This window comes from Camelus ferus, chromosome 12, assembly GCF_009834535.1.
Source record: "Camelus ferus isolate YT-003-E chromosome 12, BCGSAC_Cfer_1.0, whole genome shotgun sequence".
NCBI lineage: Eukaryota > Metazoa > Chordata > Mammalia > Artiodactyla > Camelidae > Camelus > Camelus ferus.
The window spans coordinates 41,781,419-41,802,164 of record NC_045707.1 but is presented as its reverse complement, the minus strand read 5'-3'; the positions used below and the strand labels follow the sequence as shown (position 1 = coordinate 41,802,164).

General features: G+C 40.7%; 1 protein-coding gene and 1 long non-coding RNA gene across 2 annotated transcripts in view; one reads left to right on the top strand and one right to left on the bottom strand.

Annotated features, from left to right (window-relative positions):
• Nucleotides 1-20,746, top strand: part of ANO4 (anoctamin 4) — a 309,704-nt gene that overhangs the window by 43,789 nt on the left and 245,169 nt on the right. The window lies entirely within an intron of this gene.
• Nucleotides 1,620-20,403, bottom strand: LOC116667708. Its single transcript, XR_004324702.1, has 3 exons — nt 20,145-20,403; nt 13,187-13,191; nt 1,620-1,631 (listed from the first exon to the last, which is right to left on the bottom strand). It is a non-coding gene; the product is annotated as an uncharacterized LOC116667708 (long non-coding RNA).

The window sequence follows — 20,746 nt, the reverse complement described above, 5'->3', positions numbered from 1 at the left end:
TGGGAGAGATGACACTGAATCTGTAGATGTCCTGGGTATCATTTTTAGTGAAATGAGCCAGACACAGAAAGACAAATATTGTTCGATATCACTTAATGCGGAATCTAAAAAATAAAGCAAATGGATGAATATAACAAAACAGAAACAAACTTACAGAGAAAACAGACTAGTTACCAGTAGGGAGAGGGAACGGGGGAGGGGCAAGATAGGGGAGGGGACTAATGTACAAACTACTACGTATAAAATAAGCTTCAGGGATATATTGTACAGCACAGAAAATATAGCCAGTATTTTATAATAACTTTGCATGGAGTATAATATGTGAAAGTTTTGAATCACTGTTATACAACTGAAGCTATTATAATATTGCAAATCAACTATATGTCAATAAAAAAAGTTCTTTCATTCTCATACCCCCTGTTAAGTGTCTGATGTCAGAAATGAAATTACATGACCATTTACCTTTTCAGTGATCCAGAAAATAGGTATGTTTTTACTTTTTATCTTCAGGCTGATGACAGAAATTAGAATCCAGTTTCAGGGTTGAAAGACTGAGCATTGAGAATCCTTGGCTTTCAGACTTCATACAGCTGTCAGCAAGCTACCCAGAAGCAAATTTCCTGAAAGAGCTATCATTTTTTTTCTTAAACAATTGGCTAGTATAGGTACATAATTCAAATTACCTTATAGTCTTAAAAGGGGGGGCATTAAATCATACTGTTGTAGAATTTTAGCCAGATCCTCTTGACCACTGAGAATGGCCATCAAACAAATACTGGAGGGTCTGTTAGGTATTAAGGACTCTAGTGAGCAAGATACAGCCCCCAAAACTGCCCCAAGTTTAATTGACTTGGATAAATATTTTGAGATTTAAAAAAAAATTGATGTTTGTTGTTACCTGAAATGGGAGGTATTTCTATCATCTTTTGAGGAGGGAGGTGTGGAGAAGTGGCCAAACCTTAAAAATTAATTGCATTTGAGTGAGTGGAATACTTGTTTTCACTGACCTCGTTGTTACATAGATGGGCAGCTATTTCATCAACTAAGTAATTTGTACTTCTGTAGTTGTACCATTTTCATGCTTCATTATCACCCTATATAGTCAAGGTATTGAACCTGTTCCATAAACAGTGTTAATCTCAATTACTGTGGGAGCTTTAAATAATATTCCCTTATTAAATATATTCTCTGTTATGCTGCCCATGTTTTCACAGCATCAGGAACTGTTGATGCTGATGAAAGCAAACAGTCAGTTAAAAAACCTTTTCATGTTTTAATTAATTAAAAAATCAGATTGTGCATTTATATTTCCCCAGTGGCTTTGGTTATGGAAAGTACCTTATTAGGCTAATTTAGAACTTTGAGTCCCAAGTCCAACTTCATGGCATGGTTTTCTTGGAGGGACATTAAAATAGTAGAACATATTCTGTCTTGCCAAGAATCACAGTGTTGAAATTTTGAAAAGATTTAATTTTGTCCATGAGACTATAAACTTCTTTAATTCTCATTTTTTGTTTTGTTGTTTTTGTTTTGAGAGGAGGTAATTAGGTTTTTTATTTACTTATTTATTTTAATGGAAGTACTGGGGATTGAACCCAGGACCTCATGCATGCTAAGCATGTGCTCTGCCGCTGAGCTACACCCTCCCCCCTAAACTTCTTGAGGGCAGGGCCTGCTACTTTTCTTTCAGTCCTCTGGTTGGTGTGGTTAAATGTTTGCTGATTGGAGTTGAACTGAAGTGAGTAACACAACAGAATTTGAGACTCAATCTCCCAGGTCTTCCTTATTTAATATACATAGGATGGCAAAACCATCTTTTTTCACTGCAAAACATTCGTTTTATTATATTCAAGTGTTATGTGGAACATTTTTACAGCCTCCTGCTGGAACGCATTTGGGTAGTGAGTTTACTGCTTCCTTGGAACTTAGCCCTTACTTTACTTTGTGGTATTTGGGCTCCCCTAAGTTAGCTTGCCTCTGGGTAGACATCACAGTGAAATGTCCAAATGATCCTTCAAAGACTACGTAAAAATAGAACTAAGTTAAAAACTCTATCATGAAAGTCACCTGGAAAACAAACCAATCCAGGGACATTTGTGCCTTCTATTCACTCTTGGCTAGCACAAGGAGTTAAATCTTTTCTGCAAAGGTTAAAAGATGACCTAAGACAATCTTCCCAAGGTAAAAAAAGCTGTGAAGTTTTACTATGGAGTCCAATTTGACTGGCATTTAACTTGAGAACCTACTCTCCTATTTAATTTAGCCAAAACCAAATTAATACATATGTACTTAGTTTTTGTATGTGGAAACCAAAAAAAACAAAAGACACTAATGAACTCATCTATAAAACAGAAACAGACTTGCAGACATAGTAAACAATCTTATGGTTACGGCAGGGGGGAAGGGAGTGGGAAAAGATAGATTTGGGAGTTCAAAATTTGCAAATATTAACTACTATATATAAATAGATTTAAAATATTCTTTATAGCACAGAGAACTGTATTCAATATCTTATAATCACCTTTAATAAAAAGAATACGAAAATGAATATATGTATATATATGTAAGACTGGGACATTATGCTGTACACCAGAAATTGACACATTATAACTGACTATACTTCAATTAAAAAAATACGTATGTACTGACTTTTAAATATTAGAAGTTTTAAATATTAGAGGAGAAAGGCAAGTGGGAAAAGTATAAAATTCTCTAGGTATCCTTCAGTCTCCACTAAAGGACTTGCTCCTTTGCCTCTTCTATTAGTCTAGCTCGGAGTTTCTCAAACTTCATTGTGCCTGTGAATTATTGTACAGGGATTTTTACCCAATTCCACACATTCTGTCTTGTGGATAATGTAAAAGATCTCAAAGAAATGTCAACTATCTTTATAAACTCTGTCTCTAACAAGTACTTCTGTATGGATATTACACAAGAAAATGTGTGAAACTGAGAGGCAGATTTCAGAGAAACCTTTAACCCTTTTCTGTCTAAATTTCCCACTTGTTAAATAGGGGTCCTGGTCTCTGGTATTTCATCCTGTGCCTTGGGCATAAAGAAGTTTATGTCCAAAGTGCCATTATTATACTCATGGTGACCTCTCCACACATTTCAGGGCTGTCTGGTCTGTGAGATGCCATTAGACATCATTTATGATGGGTTTCAAGTCTGGCTTCTGGTAGAGATGCTTTGGGATGCATAGAAAACTTCCTGAGTGGCTGGTATAACTCTGGGGCTTTGGGTCTTATTTTTTAATAACAAGCAAGTATTATCAGCAACGGGGCAGAGGAGGGTGAGATGCCAATCCTGCCAAACTCCCATGGAGCCCGGGGGCTGTCCTGCCTCCCTGAGAACCGGCTGTCATCTGCTGCTCTCTTGTCACACTGACACGGCCCCCTGGCTGGGCTGATTGGTCGCTGGCAATAACTGATATGGAATACTGATATTCTGGCCGGCAGTTCCTCACACTCCGGAGGCTCCTTTCCACCCCTCTTCTCACTTTCCCGACCCCAGCCTGGCGGCCAGCCTCCCGCCACCACGCCGCCCCTGCCCCCTGGGGGAGGAGAGTCCTGGGCGTGATGCTCTGAAATCCACCGGGCTGCTTTCATTACGCCTCGCTCTCGGGAGAGTCCTGTTCCCGACTTCTCAGGGTTTTCACAGCACAAACAACTGCATGCGGGCCCGAGGGGAGGCTGAGAAGGACTTGTGTGTGGAGGTTTTATCGTCTTTAATCACTTTGTTGGCCTCATCCCGCGCCTGGAGCTCCACAGTGGATTTCTTTCTGCCTCAGACACCGAGGAAGGATCCCTTCTCTCTCTGTTGACTCTTTCTATTTTTATGGTAAGTGCTTGCATTCATTGAGCAGCTCTGCTGCAGTGAAGTGAACGCTAGCTCGCTCTCTTCCCCGCTAAGCTTAGTGACCTTCTCTCTGCGTTTCTCCTATTTTCCTGGATCCATGTCTGGGGTGATCCAGCTAATGAAAATGCCAGGGGTCATTTGTCTGAATTGTTGGTCTTTCTATTTTTTTCTTATTTTTTCCACAAGCCTGAGCCCCTCGGCTGTGATGAAAACACAAGCACCCTCTCTTTGTCCTTGAAGCGGCAGCGGGGAAAATGTGTCCACGATGGTAACTGCAGCAGTGTGCAGGAAACCGGTGGAGGGTGACTGACAAATTTGGGCAAGATGAATCCTCCGCGTGCTGAGGTGCACTCTCTGAGAATCCGGAAGGGCCGGGCTGATCTGCCCACCTAGCAAACTATTCCGTCTCTCTGGGTGAAGGCAGTACACGTGTGAGTTATGTCGGAGTCGGCTGTGGGCAGCCGCGCTTTGAGCACCTGCCTCCGGGTCCAGAAGGGCCCTGTATCTTTCTTCCGGGCTTTACAACTTGGGCAGTGCCGTGCGCGGCGGGAGGAACCCTGCGCTGGCGGACGGGAGTAGACTGCATGACCTCATTGCTTCTTTCCCTTTGGAATCTTAGGGTGCCTGTTCTGCAACCCATATTTTACCTCCTTTTCAAGAGGGTGGTGAGGCAGTGATGAGAAGAACAATTTTGAGTTGACAACGTAGTTTCAGTCCTCCTCCTGGGAGATAAAATGCTTTAAGGCTGTTGGAATGTTTAGACTTTCCTAAGAGAAAACAAGCAGGTTTGGGAGGAAGAACATGTATGTTGCAGTGACATCAGGCAGACTGTTTGTTCCAGGGCATTTACTCTTAGAATAGTGTTCTAATTTTTCACCTGGTCTGCGGAGGCTCACTGCAGAGAGCACCACAATTTCAAGTCTTACGGGCTGCCTCTTGGAGCCCAAAGGATACAAACCAAGCACAGTTTGGTGTAGTGCTCACCTTGTGGAACCTGTAGCTGAAGAGGAGTCTCTTGTCATAAGGAGATGTTTTTCTTTTCTTTTCTTTTTTTGCAGGGGGTTGGGGGGTAGCAGGTATGTTGGATTATTATGGTCAACACAGCATTCCAAAGAATAAGGCTCACAGTTCTAATTCTGCTTAGTTATTTTCTGATGTTGGACTGGAGATGAGTTATCTTATTTGATGCTGTGTGGGTTTTTCCAGTTGTGGTCCATTTACCTCTGGGGAGGGTTTCCATCATACGTTGTTCAGCCTCAGATTGGTAGGATACTGCACAAAAACATGTGCTTTTTGGGTAATAAATGAGGGGAAGATGTGGGGTGAAATTTCTTGTCTTTTTCTCTGTTGATTGGGAGCTTGGGATGTAAGGTTCCTTAACTGTCTTGCTGGTTCTCACCACTTTTGTTTCCAGTCTGTGGGGATTTTTCTTAAAATAGTGGTGATGACATCAGGCATATGCTTTTATCCTGTTCCCTGGGTCCAAAGGAGATGATTCTTTGAATATATGAAAGCATACATTAAAACAGAACAAGAATTTGTAGCTGTTGACATGGTAGTCCAGTTTCAGGGTGAAATCAGCAAATAGCTTAACAGCAACAACAACAAATTAGGATCTTTGCATACTGTAAGGTCTGAATCATTAAATAATGTTGGAAATACTTTCATCATTGTTTCAATTAGCTGTTTTAATATCCACATTTTCTTACACTCAGTTATGGCTGAGAGAAATACTGTCACTTGAAGGGCTGAGTTCTCTGCTTCCTTTGATTGTAATGTTTAGTTGTTTACTTTCATCTTTATTCGTGTTTTCTTATTTGCTTAATTTTTCTTCTCCAGTTGCAAGGTTTTTTACCAGGTGCTTGGCAACTAAAATTGAGGTATTAAGATGGAAAGAGTTAGAGTCAGCTTGAGTGTCATGGAAATAGACTCCGCATTTCACACTGCGGGCCATTACAGATGCATTTAGAAAATTTTGTGTTTTAATTAGTAGCAACTTTAGCTTTGAGAGAGAATTTGGTAGGCTTCCTTTATTTTGCTGAGCAGAATATTCACCTATGCAATCAGAGTTGTGTGTTGTGTATATATATATGTGTGTATATGTGTGTGTGTGTGTATATACACACACATATATAAATGCACTTTTTGTTTACTTGTAATTATTAGGTGTACATATTTTCAATAGTTGCAGCATGCTCATTTAGAGTAGGATAAGAATTTCCAAGATATTGCTTTGCATTCTCTAGCTAGCTTTTTTTTTTTTTTTTTGGTAGGGATTTCCTCATTTCCGACACCCGCCCCCCTCCTCCAGATAACGCCTTTGGGAATTTCTTTGAATGGGAGTGTGCATTCTTCAGCATTTCCTTGTCTCACAGCGTGGTGTCAGGGTAATTCCTTTGCAGGGTCTCTCAAGGCAGCCTAGAAAACTACTGCAGGAAATACTGATAAAAGCTGTGCTGAGCAGGGAAGCCAGTAAGTCTTAGCCTCTTGGTGTGATGACGTCACTGCAACACTTCGTGTGTGTGTGTGTGTGTGTGTGTGTGTGTGTGTGTTTATTTAGCTACTCTGGCTTGCACCCGGTTTTGCTTGTAACCCTAGCAAATTCAAGTTATTTGAAATGGGTCTGGAAACATCTAGATGAGTGTAGATGCAGTTACCCATTTTGCATAATTTCTTAATTACATCTATCATTTAAACAGTGCTTTGGTTATTTCTTTTGATGGTGATCGAATCTGACACCTGCAGTTTATACTGTGAATCAGTATTCTCCTTTTTTTTAATCTTTTTTCTACTTTCTCTTTCCCACTTCTGCTTGATTTATGTTTCTATACAGAAACGTGCATATGCTACACATGTAAACTCTGTGGAGATCCTTTGACGATGAATAAAGAGTTGGATAACAGCTTCTCTTTTAGTAACCAAACCAGTGCTCAACTGTAATCATGTAACTGAGAGAAGAAATTTTCCCCATTAATATAAATATAACCTCATGTGTCGGCAGGCATTTTTGTCATTGAAACTATTTTCCATAGTTGATGACCAGGACTAGAAATAGAATAAGTTTTGCATTTTAATTAATGACATTCTAGATTTGTCTAGGTTGGACTGCTCTCAAATCTTGACATGTTTACTCTTTAAAAGGTCTTCGCATTAAGAGTGGGAGTTTATAAATGATACAAAGTAAAATCATTAGCCTTTCTTTGGTAATTGTTTGAACCATATCATTAAGGATGTTGGCTTAATTTTTCTGTGGCTTTTCCAGCATAAAGTGGTATATTCCCTTTACCATCTCTCCATGAGTCTTTCTTACAGAGTAAAAAGAATGTACAACTCCCACATAAAGCTGCTTGAAGGGAGAACTGTTCTTTAACGGAGATTCAAAACCACTTCTCACACCAGTTGTGGTGATCTACTTTGAAAGGAACTTGCTATTCAATTGGCAACTCAGACAGACTGTATAAAATGGGAGAAATTCTTCCTGAGCTGTGTTGAAGACTGTATTTTTGATCTGTGCCTACCTACTGAATTCATTTAGGACTGTAGTCACTAGATCAGCTTTGCAGGGGAAAAAACCATGTCCTTAGAAGCATAATAATCTAGCCAGACTGTCATAAATGTTTATGTTACAAGTTATATCTCTTGGGTGGTAGAAAGAGATGGCAGAATTTTGGAGGAGAACCAAATCACAGCCCCAAAATAATGTAAGACGAAAGGGGAAAATTCCTCCCTATACTTAGCATTTAATTCTCCAGTCAGGCTGTTGGCTCTGGAGTCTGAGGAGTCATGAAATTGTTAAAAACACAGAATGACAGGTTTTATGGCCTGTTCTGTCATAGAAATCTTGACCCTGAATTAGGCATCTGCTGAGTGACCTTTTGGCTTGCCACCATTCTTATAGGAAGCAGACATATTGTAATACAGCAGGAATTCACTTAACATTTTTCCTGTTGGTCTCCCGTGGGGGACCTCCTGTGAGTGTCAGAGAGGGAATGAGTGTCTGGAGATGATCAGAGACCACGCCAGTCACAGGAGGGTATCTTCAGGACCCTGGGTGCCAGTCTAGCCCCAGCCACTGACTGGCTATGAGACTCAAGCTCCTATCTGCTGCATCGGGTGTGGTGGGTCCCCTAATCTCAGAGGGCTCCCTCAACCACTGAAAATCATGAACTGCTGTTCTACCTCTATTTCTTTTTCACTAGATGGACAGTAATTTCTAAGGCAATTGAGCCAGATTAGACATTCATCGATGGGCAGAGTGTACCTTGCCTTCACCATACAAAGCCCCAGCACTATGACAGTGACATGAGTATCAGAGTTACTCAGAAACATGTGATAATGGTGATCCTTTGTGTGTATATGATGACTACGTGCCAACCCTGGGACATCTTGAAATACCTCTCCTTACCATCAGAAGGGACCTTGAGCATCTAACCTATCCTCTTCTTTCGTAGATAAGGAAGCTCAGGTCCAAGGAAGTTGCCACTTCATCAGGAAAGAGATCTGGTTAGCACCTGGGCAGGACAGTTGAGTGCAATGTGCATGGATTTTCTCAGACCCTAGCTCCACTCCTGGGGTGGGGCCCCTCCCACAATGCACAGCTGACACTTACTGTGTCATTCTTTGCTCACAAGACTGCTTTGTGGCATCGAACTCACTGGTGTCCATTATTTCTGAGTTTATTTCATGCAGATTACGTGGCTGTACCAGTCAGAGTGAGTCACATCAAGCAACTGTTTATGGTAATTTGTTCATGCTTGTGTGGAAATGGATTTTTTTATATTGAAACTCGGCCTTTCTTATGAACATTTCAAGAATTTTTAAAACACTATGCTTAATTTCCCCCCTGTGGTTCAACTATTGATGTCTGTTTTGTTAAGGGGGTGATGGTTATGGATTGATTCCTTTATCTGTTCATTCACCTAATACTTAACTGAGCACCTACTGTGTGTACCCTAATGCCAGCCATGAGAGAGCCAGTGGTGAAACAGCTGGATACAGCCATCGCTCTGAGCGAGTTCAATCTAGTTACATGTCATGCTGTTCGTTCATCATCCCTGGATTTTTCAGCCAGTGATCTGCTTGCTGTTTCACATGGTTTCTCAAAGATTCCAGTTGCAAAGCAGTTTGCCTGGGCACTTCTTGCCTGTGATTATTCCCCTGAGAGGTTCTTTTCCTAAAAAGGCACCTTTGCTGTCGTTGTAACATGTATCTTGTAGTTTTCCAAAACAGTATTTTTCAGCTTGTGATTTTTGTTACCTGACTGAACAAAAGAGATGAATTAGCTAAACTTGTTTGTACTATTGTTGTGATTCCTGAGATGACCGTTCCATTCTTTGGCAAAACTAGCCTGTTCCCTGGGATCCTAAATTCATTAGCACCACGGAACTAATTGCAGGTTAAAGACCAAACCTTGGCCTTGTATACCAGGCCCATCGTAATGTACAGCTGTTGCTTCCGTGTTCTGCAGCTCCCCTAGAACACTCCAGAAATACCAAGGAGCTCTCCCTTGCCTCAGCACCTTTGCGTGTACTGTTTCCTCTGTCTGGACTGTCTCCTCCCTTCAGACAAACTCTTAAGACAATTTCAGATACCATCTCCCATGGTGGCTTTTTGACACTTAGAACCATTACTGACCCCTGTGCCCAAAGCTGAGTGAGGTCGACCCCATCTGTCTTTTTACATTCCTCGGTACAAAGATCTCATAGGACTTTATAAACTATATTGTGATTACTTGTCTACTTGGCTCTCTCCCAAACAGGCATTTTGTTCCTTGAGGGCAGGGACCATATTTTCATCTCTGTATCCCAACTCAGGGACTGCTGTATAGCAAATACTCAATAATTCTTGAACAAACAGATCAGGAATCACCATAGAAAACCTATGGTGCTGGTATTGGCAACTATTGCTGAATGTGGAAAACTTAATTTTAAAAACAATGTGACTGTAGAAACTGAACTGAGAAGGAGAAAGAGATTGGCAGCCATCCTGATGTAATGCATTAGAAATTCTATGCTAAACCCCAGAAAATGTCTCTGCCTCGAAGTGAGTTTAATAAAGTAAACAAGAATTTATTAAGTGTCTTCTATAAGCAAAGCATTGTGTTAGGTCCCCAGACACGAAAGATTTAAAAAAAGCAGCAGTGTAGAACTTGTATGTGCAAATGACCTGGGTACAAGGCAGACAGTTAGAGATTCTGGTAGGCTGTAGGCTTGCAGATAAGCTGGGAGTAGGAAGGCATTCCAGGCAGAGGGGTTGGATTGAGCAAGAGCCTAGAGATGTGATGGTAGGTCAACAATGAGGTGGCTTTGGTGGGGAGGAAGGAGTCGGGTGTGGAGGGAGGGGAGTGGAAAATGCCGGGGAAGATGAGGAACCTTTGGGTAGGGAGATGGGAATGGCATCAGAAGATGTGAGTGGCAGTTTATCATTTCTGAAAGTTCGGAGATAATTAATGGAGTCTAGAAAAAGCCAAATTGAAATTTGTTTGGAATCTCTCTTTGGGTTTAATTAAATCAAATGTCTGTATTCAGCAGGGAAGGAGAGCAGTTGCTTAAGGTAAGACATTGGTTTCTCACCCATGCTTTTCGCCCTTGAGGGTGTAGTTTGACATTCAAAGTCATCACAAGGAAATGAAGCTGGGAAACCAAACCTAAATCAGTCAGTTTGGATCTAGAGAGAGTTTGGGGTGGAGGTCACTGAAGGGCTTGTTAATACACTGTCCAGAGTGTAAAGAACCCCTCGGGCCTTCTGGTACTTTACTACTAATAACTTAGGGCTCTTTTCTTTGGCAGTTAGCTTTGTTCTATTTACAAAGAATACGGTCATCTTATGAACCAGTGGATATATGCGTGCATATACTAGTTTCATGTAGGTGAAAAGGCAGTTTAGAAACTCTATCTGTAATAGATTCAGTTCATCTGTAAAGGATGGTTTCTGCTGTGCCTCTTCCTCCATTCTTTTTTCTAAAAGAATCAGGGAACATATGTTTAGGGAGGGGTGAATATGGCTGTTTTGTGCATCTCAGAATTGGATCAGATGACTCTCCACCTTGAAAGTAACCTAAAAAGACTGAGGAGTTGGGAGGAAAATCTCCAGGTATCTTGGCCGGAGCATGAAAGCATATTTTGTTTATGGAGCGAGAGATGGTGAGATAAAGAAGCTTCGCTCACTCACTAAGTACTGTTGAGCACTGACTGCTCCCAGCACAATTCTAGGCACTGGAAGAACAGTGAACAAAACAGCCAACGTCTTGGCTTCATGGAGCTGACATTCTGGGAGGAGGGGCGGAGGAAATAGATATTTTAGTAAATACAGAGCCTGTCAGATGATGACGAGCAATCTGGAGGAAAAAGAAAGGCTTTTGCTATTATCTTCCCATTTGGGCTTTCTTTCCATTTGTTGAACTGATGTATGATGTTTGAATCATTTTCTTACCTTCTTTCATTGTTTTTAGCCTACTTTTAAAATATTTACTTTCTGACTAGTCTATCATAAATAAATAATAATTTTGAGGGGTTTTCCCCCTAGGTAATTGCAGCTGTTGAAATTATTGGAGTGTGGTGAACAGAAGTTATAATCATGCATTGAGTTCTTGAACTGACTTAAAGGAAAAGTACTGTGGACATCAAAGCTCATGAGTCTTTCTCAGGGATGAAATGGTCAGAATTTAGATGAACAATATGGGATGGGAATGGATCTGTCTCCCCTGAGTCTGAGGGAAGCAGATTGGGGTGTTCTTCTGGGGGACAAAGAGCTTGAGCTTAGGGGGCCTGGCCCTGAGAGGGGACAGAAATGGTGGGCATCACCAGGGAGCACAGCTCATTGGAAGAGGGAGATGGGAGTGAACCAGATCCAATACACAGGAAATTTAGCAAGAAATTTCAGTTTCGGAGGGAGAATAAAGCCACAGAGACATATGTGTGTCAATGAGCAATGCTTACAAAAACAGGTTCTGCCTAATGTAGAACATCTGTGTGAATTGGTGAATAGAAATAATGAGTTGAAGCGAAAAGAATTATTTATGGATTGCCAAAAAATTTCCACTCTATATTCTGTGTGATCTTGGATTTAGTTTCAGTGTTCCATTCTACTCCAAGGAAGCCTTCAGTCCGTGCTTTCTACCTTGCTTCTGAGTTAGGATTTAAGGGGAAGTATCCCCTGGTGGTGGAGAACCTGGGCTCTGGGGCAGACAGCCTGGTTCCCATCCTGGCTCTGCCAGTTACTCATCTTTGGACCTTGGGCAGATTACTTAGTCTCTTTCTAGCTTTTTGTCCGCAATTATAAAAATGGGGGTAATTAATATTCCCTAACTTAGAAAGCATCTCTGGTAAATGAGATCTTACGTTGACAGTGCTTAGCCCAGTGGCTACAGTATGGCTACATTGCCTCACATTGTTAATTCATGATTGTCATTATCTCTCTGGTGTTAGGAGTTTGGAGAAATTCTCACATATATGTATATATTTACCTGCTTAGCAGAAGTTTTCTTTAATAATTATGATCATGCTTCTTCATGTTTGATGAATGATTTTATGCTGGAGCTTTTTGGAGGGATCTCACAGGTTTTGTTAGCAGTCTCTGAGATGCTTATTGTAATTTAAAATTCACTTCGCTTAGAAGTCTGAATCAAAGTGATGTATGAACAGGGAAATTGAAGGACCATGTGTGTGGCCACATGGGTCAATGGGAGGACTTACTAGACACAGTAAGTGACTTTCTGGCAGGAATAGAAGAAGGTGAGGTAGAAGAGAAAAGGAGTGCAAGATGAAGCAAATAGGATTACACTCCTTGGACTCTTGATATTCTAGACAGTTGAGGGATGGTTGCTCCTCAGGTGGCGTGTGGTCTAGACAAGCTGCTGCTGCACTGTAGCTTGCAGTTTTCTGGAGAGAATAACCAAGGAAATGGGATTGGTATAGATGGGGGCAGGGTGATTAGGGAGGGGTGGTTATGTGCCAGTAAGTTTATAGGAAAGATTTCTAAAAGTGGGATGACTGGGTCACAGGCATGTGAATTTAAAATTCTGATAACTCTTAGCAAATTGCAGTTGACCAGCTGCAGTTGGTACTAAAGTGTACCAGTTTACCCCCCACCCCCATAAGTGCATGAGAATGCCTGTGTCCTTACTCCTAAATCCACTAGCAAACATTTTAATCTTTGCTAATCTGCTAAGGAAAAAAGTGGCATCTCATAGTTTAATTTGAGCATCTTTTCATGTGATTATTTTGTATCTTCCTCTTCTGTGAACAATCTGTTCATGCCCTTTGCAAGCTCACTTTTAAAATTTGAGTTCTGTCCTTGACTTTTAGAAGCTCTTTATATATTAATTAACATTTCCTATATGATTTCCCCCCAAATAGTTTCCACTCATCTGTCATTTATCATTTGATACTGTCCATGATAGTTTGGGCATAAGAGCTTTATTTTTATGACAACTTTAACTACATATGTTTCCTTTGTAGTTTTTGGATTTTGTATGATTATCAAAAAAAGCCTAACTTACTCTGGGATCATAAAACTAATGTTTGACAATTTCTTTTGGATTTTTATGATTTTATTTTTGTATATGTCTTTTGTTCACACTTGTTTTACTGTAGTAATGAAATAGAAATCCAATTTTATTTTTCCCCACTAACTACCCTGTTCTCTCCAAACACTTCTTGAAGACTGTCTTTCCCTTGACTTCAATGTGGTAATTCTTGAGAATGGCATGAAAGAAGAGCATCACCTGTTAAATCCCCTCTACAGTTAGAGCTGTGTTTGGGGAGTTTGCTCTCTTTTGTTGACTGACAGTTTTTGGCTAACTTCACGCCTGTTAATTTTTTTAGTTTTACATGTTTTAATATCTGGTATGGCTAGTATTCTCTTAATACTCTTTTTTTTTTGCTCCAGGATTTTCCTGTGTCTTCTTATATGCTTATTTTTCTGTATAAACTTTAGTTTTTAAAAAATACCATGTTTTAGGGGAAGGATTAAATTATGTTTATAGATTAATTGAGGAGAATGTTTTTAAAAAATTGAACCAACCTGTCCCCAGAGTGTATATCTCATTTATTCAAATCTTTTGTGACTCTGAGTACTGTTTTAAAGTTCTTCGCATACATCTTGATATTATTTTTCCTTTGAGTAAATTATTCAATACGGTATTATGATAGAGCCTTCCTGGTCACGTATTCCCAGGAGTACTGAGGGATGAAAAGGTAATGGGAGTGTTCATTCAACACCATAGAATGCATAAATTACCTGGGGAGAAATATTTAAAATGTTAATAGTTGTGATTAACTCATCTTTCAATCCCTCCTTTAAAACCTCATATTTTGAATTGTTGATCTAACTATTAAAAACATATTTGTTTTAAATTTGCCATTGAATTTAATGTTCTTCACACTCACAGATTCAGAGGACCAGTTGCCCTGATCCTTTTACAAAGTGTTCTGTAACATGCTTTTATTAACTTACTTACCTGTTAATTAACTCAGGAGGCATTTAATGAGCACTTACTATAGGCCAAGCTTTAGGACTGTGAAAACTAATGATGTGGTCCCTTTCATTAAGGAGTTTTCTGTTCTTTGGGAGACTGAGCTGAAAACAAGTAACTATAATAAAGTATGGTAATGTGCTTGCTTGAGAACATACGTGAGGTGGAATGGAGCATAGAGCAGAGGGCTTAGGTCAGTCCTGGGGCAATCAGAGAAGGCTTCACTGAGGAGATGGCATCTGAACTGAGACCACTTAGATGAGTTGCTGCCAGGTGGACAGAGCAGGGGAGGCTGCTCCAGGCAGAGAAACTAGCAAGTACAAAGACATGGCATAAGTGATCTACAAGTGACTTAGTCTGTGGGGCTAGGGCAGGAGACGAGGCTTAGCTGCTAGGTAGGTACCAGATCTCAAAAGGCTTAATATGACATGCTTAGTAGGTTCTGCTCTATTCTGTAGGCATTGGAGAAAACTTTGAGCAGGGGACAGACAAGGCCAGATTGCAGATTCCATCACTCTGGGAGCCATATGGAGGACAAGTTAGAAGGGTGTGTGTATAGTCAGGAATACTACTATAAAGATGATCACAGTGGGCCAAGTGAAACTACTTTCTCTTAAACTGGGGCAGTGGCATTAGGAATAAAGAAGGGACCTTATGTAAGATTCACTCGTTTCACAGTCAGTACAGTTGTCTGTGGGCCAGGCTCTGTTCTAGGCTTCAGGGATGGAACTATTAATGAGACAGTTAATCTCCCTGCTTCCAAAGAGATTACATTCAAGTAGGAGACCTACAAAGAAGCTGATAAAGAAAATGATCGTCAGGTAGTGGTAAATGCTGTGAAGCAGAATGATGGAAAGGAGAGTGGTGTGGGGTAGGCTTGTCGGGACTGTCCTCTCAGCAAGGTGATATTTGAGCAGAGACCTGAGGTGGGTGAGTGAGGGAGGGTGTGAGCTGGGGATACCTGGGAACGGGCGTCCAAGCAGAGGAAACAGCCAGTGTCACGGCCCCGAGAAGGGACTGTGCTTGGTTAGATGAAGTAATAGCGTGGTGAGGAGACCAGAAGGGCTAGAGCAGTGTGACAGAGAAGGAGGCTGGTAGCCAGAGGTCGTGGCAGGTGTTAGACTTTACTCTGAGTGAGATGGGAAGCCAGGGCAGGGCTTGGAGTACAGGAGTGGCAGCCTTGAAAGGATCTCGCTGCTGCTGCATGCAGAACAGACTGTAGGGAGTCGGGTATAAATAGATCACTTAGGAGACTGGCGCAGAAATCCAGAAGAGAGGTGATGATGGACCAGGGTGGCAGCATTTGAGGTGGTGAAAGGGGGTAGGATTATGGGTCTGTCTCCACACTGGAGCTGAAAAGATGCAGGAAGATGTACCTCGAAAGTAAATGGGCAAGTGTAGATGAGATAACTGTTGCTAAGGAAATATACGATACTAAAGGGAGATGAGGAAAGACTAACCGGGAGGGCACTTTAGCAAGAGCAGTCCATGCAGCCAGTGTGGTAAGTGGGCCACCACGAACTCTCGCAGGTTCACTTTTGTGCACCTATTTACTTGCAAACCACACAGGAACGTGTGAAATGATTCAATAGAGAATTCCCAGAATTGCCTTATTTTTCAAAGAGGCTGCATTAAATAGGGTTAATTGGAAGTATATAAATTGTGTCTACTTTCCTGAGCAATAAATTGATAAAGAGACTACACTTAAATTTAACTTGAAGCAATTTCACAGCCTGAGAATTTTTAGCAAAGAGTAATCAGGGCCCTGATAATAAGAAATCGGCAGCCCATTCGGATTGACCTGGGAGGGGAATGAAGTGGGGAGCACAGAAGAGAACCCACAGATCATGAACCTTGGGAGTGCGGGGAAAAAGAATTAAATGTAGTTGAAAATTATAAATTGCCTAACATTTAATTCAAGTGCTTTTTATCTAAAGCGTAGGTACTTTTCTCCACTAGCAAAGGTTATAAAATGTTCCAGTGGGTTGAGTCAGGGCTAATTCCCTTAACTTTGGAATTATCTTTGAGTGATGTAGTGCTGTCCATTCCCAACAGTAAGCATATGTCTATAGATCATGAAGTGTTGTATCAGGAAACTGAAAATACATTCATGAAAGTTGTTGTGGAGCCCAGTCAGGTATCCTTTTTGTCAGACCTTGCCTTTTGAAGGATTTTAGGCTGCTTATAAGAATTTAAATCTCCTCTGCAACATTGAGGATGAAAACCATGCTTGAAACTGCTCCAGTTGCTGTGGACTGGGTAAATTTCCACAACATAAGATGATTTAGAGATCAGAACTGGGCAGGAGTGGAGACTGTTCTCTTGGCCACGCTGATCAAGACACGTAGTTTGACAGGTAATTATTCTTCAATTAACTGTACGTACAGTAAACCATACGGTCCTCATTAAATTGGGTGGGTTCATTCTTTGAATTAACCTGCTACTGTCATAAATCACAAAATTAAAGAACTTTTCAATTGTTTTTATCACCAGAATGCTGGATGAGGAATCCCTTAATGGCAGAAAATAGGAAACCTTCATCCATTACTGAGCATGAGGTGGCATTAACTGACTCTTGTGTTTGTTGCTTTATAAAGTCTGACATAGACTTGCATCAGTGTTGATGATACGCCATACTTGTGGGCGTATGTGTGCACACACGTGCTGACACGCACACCTACACACACACATATGTAGCTCCTCTCCTGCACAGAATGTAGTTGTCTTTTAGCCTCATGATTCATGCTTATTTTCCTTTTAATTCTTCACATCTAGTTTAGTGTCTGGCACAAGGTAGGAGCTCAAACAATGGTTGTTAATCAAAACCTGGAATTAGATTTTGTTTTTTGTTACCTTGTTCTGTTGATTAAATACTCCTTGACCCTGTTTAGTTCTGTATTGCTTTTGTAATATCCAGATGATTGTATGTTACGTTCTTGGTACCTTGGTTTTATGTGATAGTCTATAGCATATTCATGACTCCAAGCATTAAAAAAAAAAGGCAGTATTTTAAAGGTAAATATCTCTGTAGATGGATATAAAAGTATGTAGAAGGAACATGAGATTATGGGACAAAACTCCCATATAGATGTACATATAGAGAGAGGCATTTATGTGTGTATTACCTCACACCAGAAGGAATTTAGGTTGCTGATAAGAATATTTGTGGTAGTAAAAATAGATCAAAAGTAAGAAAGAAATGGTGGGAACAAAATGGGACCAGGGATACAATTAAACTGCATGTCAGAATGACCTAAGCATAAAGTATAGGGGCCAGAACTTTGACCATAGGCTTCCTATCAGCCAGCGGGAAGAGGAAACATCGGAGGAGTAAAGAGAAACCAGTTTCTTCCTATGATTGTAACTGCTCTTGGCACCAACATCAGACAAGAATTTCTCCCAGGAGTCTCCCTAAAGAGTACACTGTGTTTTGTTTTGAGAATCAAGTTTTGTAAGACTGTTTCTCCTAAAACATTTTTGTGTTAATAGCATTGTGTCAAAGCAAAATTTTGTGAAAAACGACTGCAAGGTTCTGTTTAGGTACCCCGTCCTCTGCTGATCTGATTTGGCCCCCAGATAGGGAGGCTCAGTGGACTCCTTGTCCTTCTAGAAGTCTTCCCTGTGTGTTGTTTTCCTCAACTGAGGTTTTGAGAATTATCCATTGCCTTTGAACGTGAGGTGGCATTACTCCCTGGCGCATAAGGTGTAGAGTGCAGCTGTTCTGCGTGGCCAGTTAAGGATAGACTGGGTGACCTAGCAGAGTGTCAAGTTAAAGCTGGGGTTGGCATCCTTTAGAGAGAGCTAAGTTGCTAACAAAGACATTAGGCTGAGTCTGCCCTCCTGATTTCTAACAGCAGCGTAGGGGGAACCACGCAGCTAGGCTAGGATTATACATAGGAATTCTTTAGTGATCAGACTAAAGCTTCGGTCCAGTTGGGTTTTTTTTTTTTTTTAAGAGTGTTATTTATTATTTTGCTTCCCCCTCCAGCTTTACAGAGGTATGCTTGACAAATAAAATCGTAAAGTATTTAAAGTGTCTAGTGTAATGATCTGATATATGCATTTATCTTCTTGGCTGACCCTTCCCTCCAAGTCTTTGCCCAGATTCTCAGTGAGGTCTTCCTCAACCACCCTTCCCACTTCTTGATTTTTCTCTATCTCCCTTGCAGCTTAATTTTTCTCCAGAGTACTTACCATCTTCTAACATACACTGTAATTGACTCATTTGTCTCGACAATCTGTTTGCATTGACCGGAAAGCGAGGAATTGGTGTGTATTGTTGACTGGCGTTCCTCAGTGCCTGAAACAGTGCACATTAAGCTCATTAATAGGCATATAGTAAATATTTATTCAGTGAGTAGGCCTGCATTTTGTGTAGTTTTCATAGATCAAGCTCAATATTTTATCTACCTTTTTTCAGCTAATAAGGTCTGTAGTTAAAGCATAAATACTACTATAGAATCTTGACACAATTATTTAATGTTCTACTGAATTTGAGTATGAATTTTCCTTTACTCTTATTTTCCTATTTCCTGGAAATTAATTTTGTTTAATTTTCTTCATGTGTTTATCTTGTTTGAATTTTTTGTTTAAAAAGTTGTATATTTAAAAATCTTGGTTGAATACCTGTATTTCTTAAACTGGCCCAAATCCATTTTTGAATGAGTTGAGGGAGACATGACCAAGTACAGCTGGGCCCTCTGGAGACAGTAGAGCCAGGGGAGGAGATGATGCTTAGGGGTGTTGGGTGTTGACTCTGTTTCTCCAACTCTCCCCCTCTTCCCCCCTTGCTCATGCCCAGCTGAGTTCAAGGACCAGATGTTTTTCTGCCACTTCAAAAGGAAAAGCAGAGTTTTTAGCATAAGTTCTTCAAGAGTGGTGAACTAAGCCTGGAAAGGAGAGGAGAGAATCCTGGGGAGAACGGGCAGTACCCTGGTCACGTGGAGGAGGAGGGCCATTGGCAGCACCAGCAAGCTCCACAGGGAACCAAGGAAGAAGGGAAATCTATGCAAAGATGTGCTGCATCTCCCCCTGTTTTGTGTGACTCCTTTTTTTCTGTCAAATTATTCTTGGCTAAGTTAATTAGAAACTTATAGCAGAGGTGTGTATATATGTTGCTGGTTGTGGTGGGGTTGTTGTTGCTGGAAATGTTGATGGTATTGGAGTGGTTAGTGGTGATGGTGGTGAGGAAGAAGGTAGTACTGGTGGCGTGCAGAGTATTTTCCACGAATCCGTAAGTCCTGTGTGCTGCATGAACGAAGTACAGTGTTCATTTCTATATGATACAATTATTTTGGAATAGCTCTAAAGTAGTCATTGTTCTTACTAAGAAAATGACTGTATTGATGTCATTCAAGACATCTGAAGATTTCCGGGAACCTCCTTGGTTCAGAATGTTCAGGCCACTTTTTTGTTTGTGGTCCTTTGCACTCACCCCACCCTTTTACAGGTTGACTTGTTTGTGCCTCTGGTGGTTGCTCATGCACACGTGCTCCCTTACTCACATGGATTCTCTGTCAGGCTAAGGAACTTTCAGCCTAGTGTCTTATTAGCATATCAAACCCCTCAAAGCAAAGGCAAAGCTTCTGTTTCCCCGATAAGCCTGTTGGTAGTGTTAGCCTCTGACTGCCCTACGGTGTTTTCAAGCATGCTTCACACACAGGGTCTCATCGTGTCCTTACAACAGTTGTGGGAGGTAGGCAAGGATTATTCTCTTTATGTGTCATTTGAGGATGTGTCTTATGGATAACAAGACTGAGACTTAGGTGAAATGAATTACTCAAGATCAGTTAATCCAAAACAGAATCAGGACAAAGACCCAGGTCTCCTAACTCCTGATCCATTTATCAGCCTTTTTCTTTCTTTTCTGATCCCCAGTGACCCCACCTCAGCCCCCCTGGTGTTAGCTCCTTGCCTGAATTGTCAAATCCTCACCCTAGATCCATTCTCTAGCATTGGCACCGATTATAGAAGGTCAGTCTCTGGATATAATTTTTCTCCTTGCTTCTATCAGCACTTTGCTGTATGCTTAAATGCAATCTGTTAGAATTGTATTAGTGTCTCTCCTAAGTCTCCCACCAAATTAAAGAACTCTTTAGTTGTAAAAAACTGTATAATCTGTACTCTGTATTTTCCAGGGTGGGTGGATTTTTTTTTTCTTTTTGGTGGTAGCTTATGCAACATAGAAAGAACACTTTAAAAATCTTAACTTTATTGAGGTATATTGTACATAACATAGCTCATCCACTTCTAGTACAGAATCCAGTAAAAAAATTTTAATACATCTACCAACTTGTGAGATCATCATCATAACCAATTTTAGATTATTTTCATCACCCATTAAGATGTATCATGTCCATTTATATTAATATTCTTGTTTTGTTTTTTCTGCTAATTGTGAAGGGACTATAATTT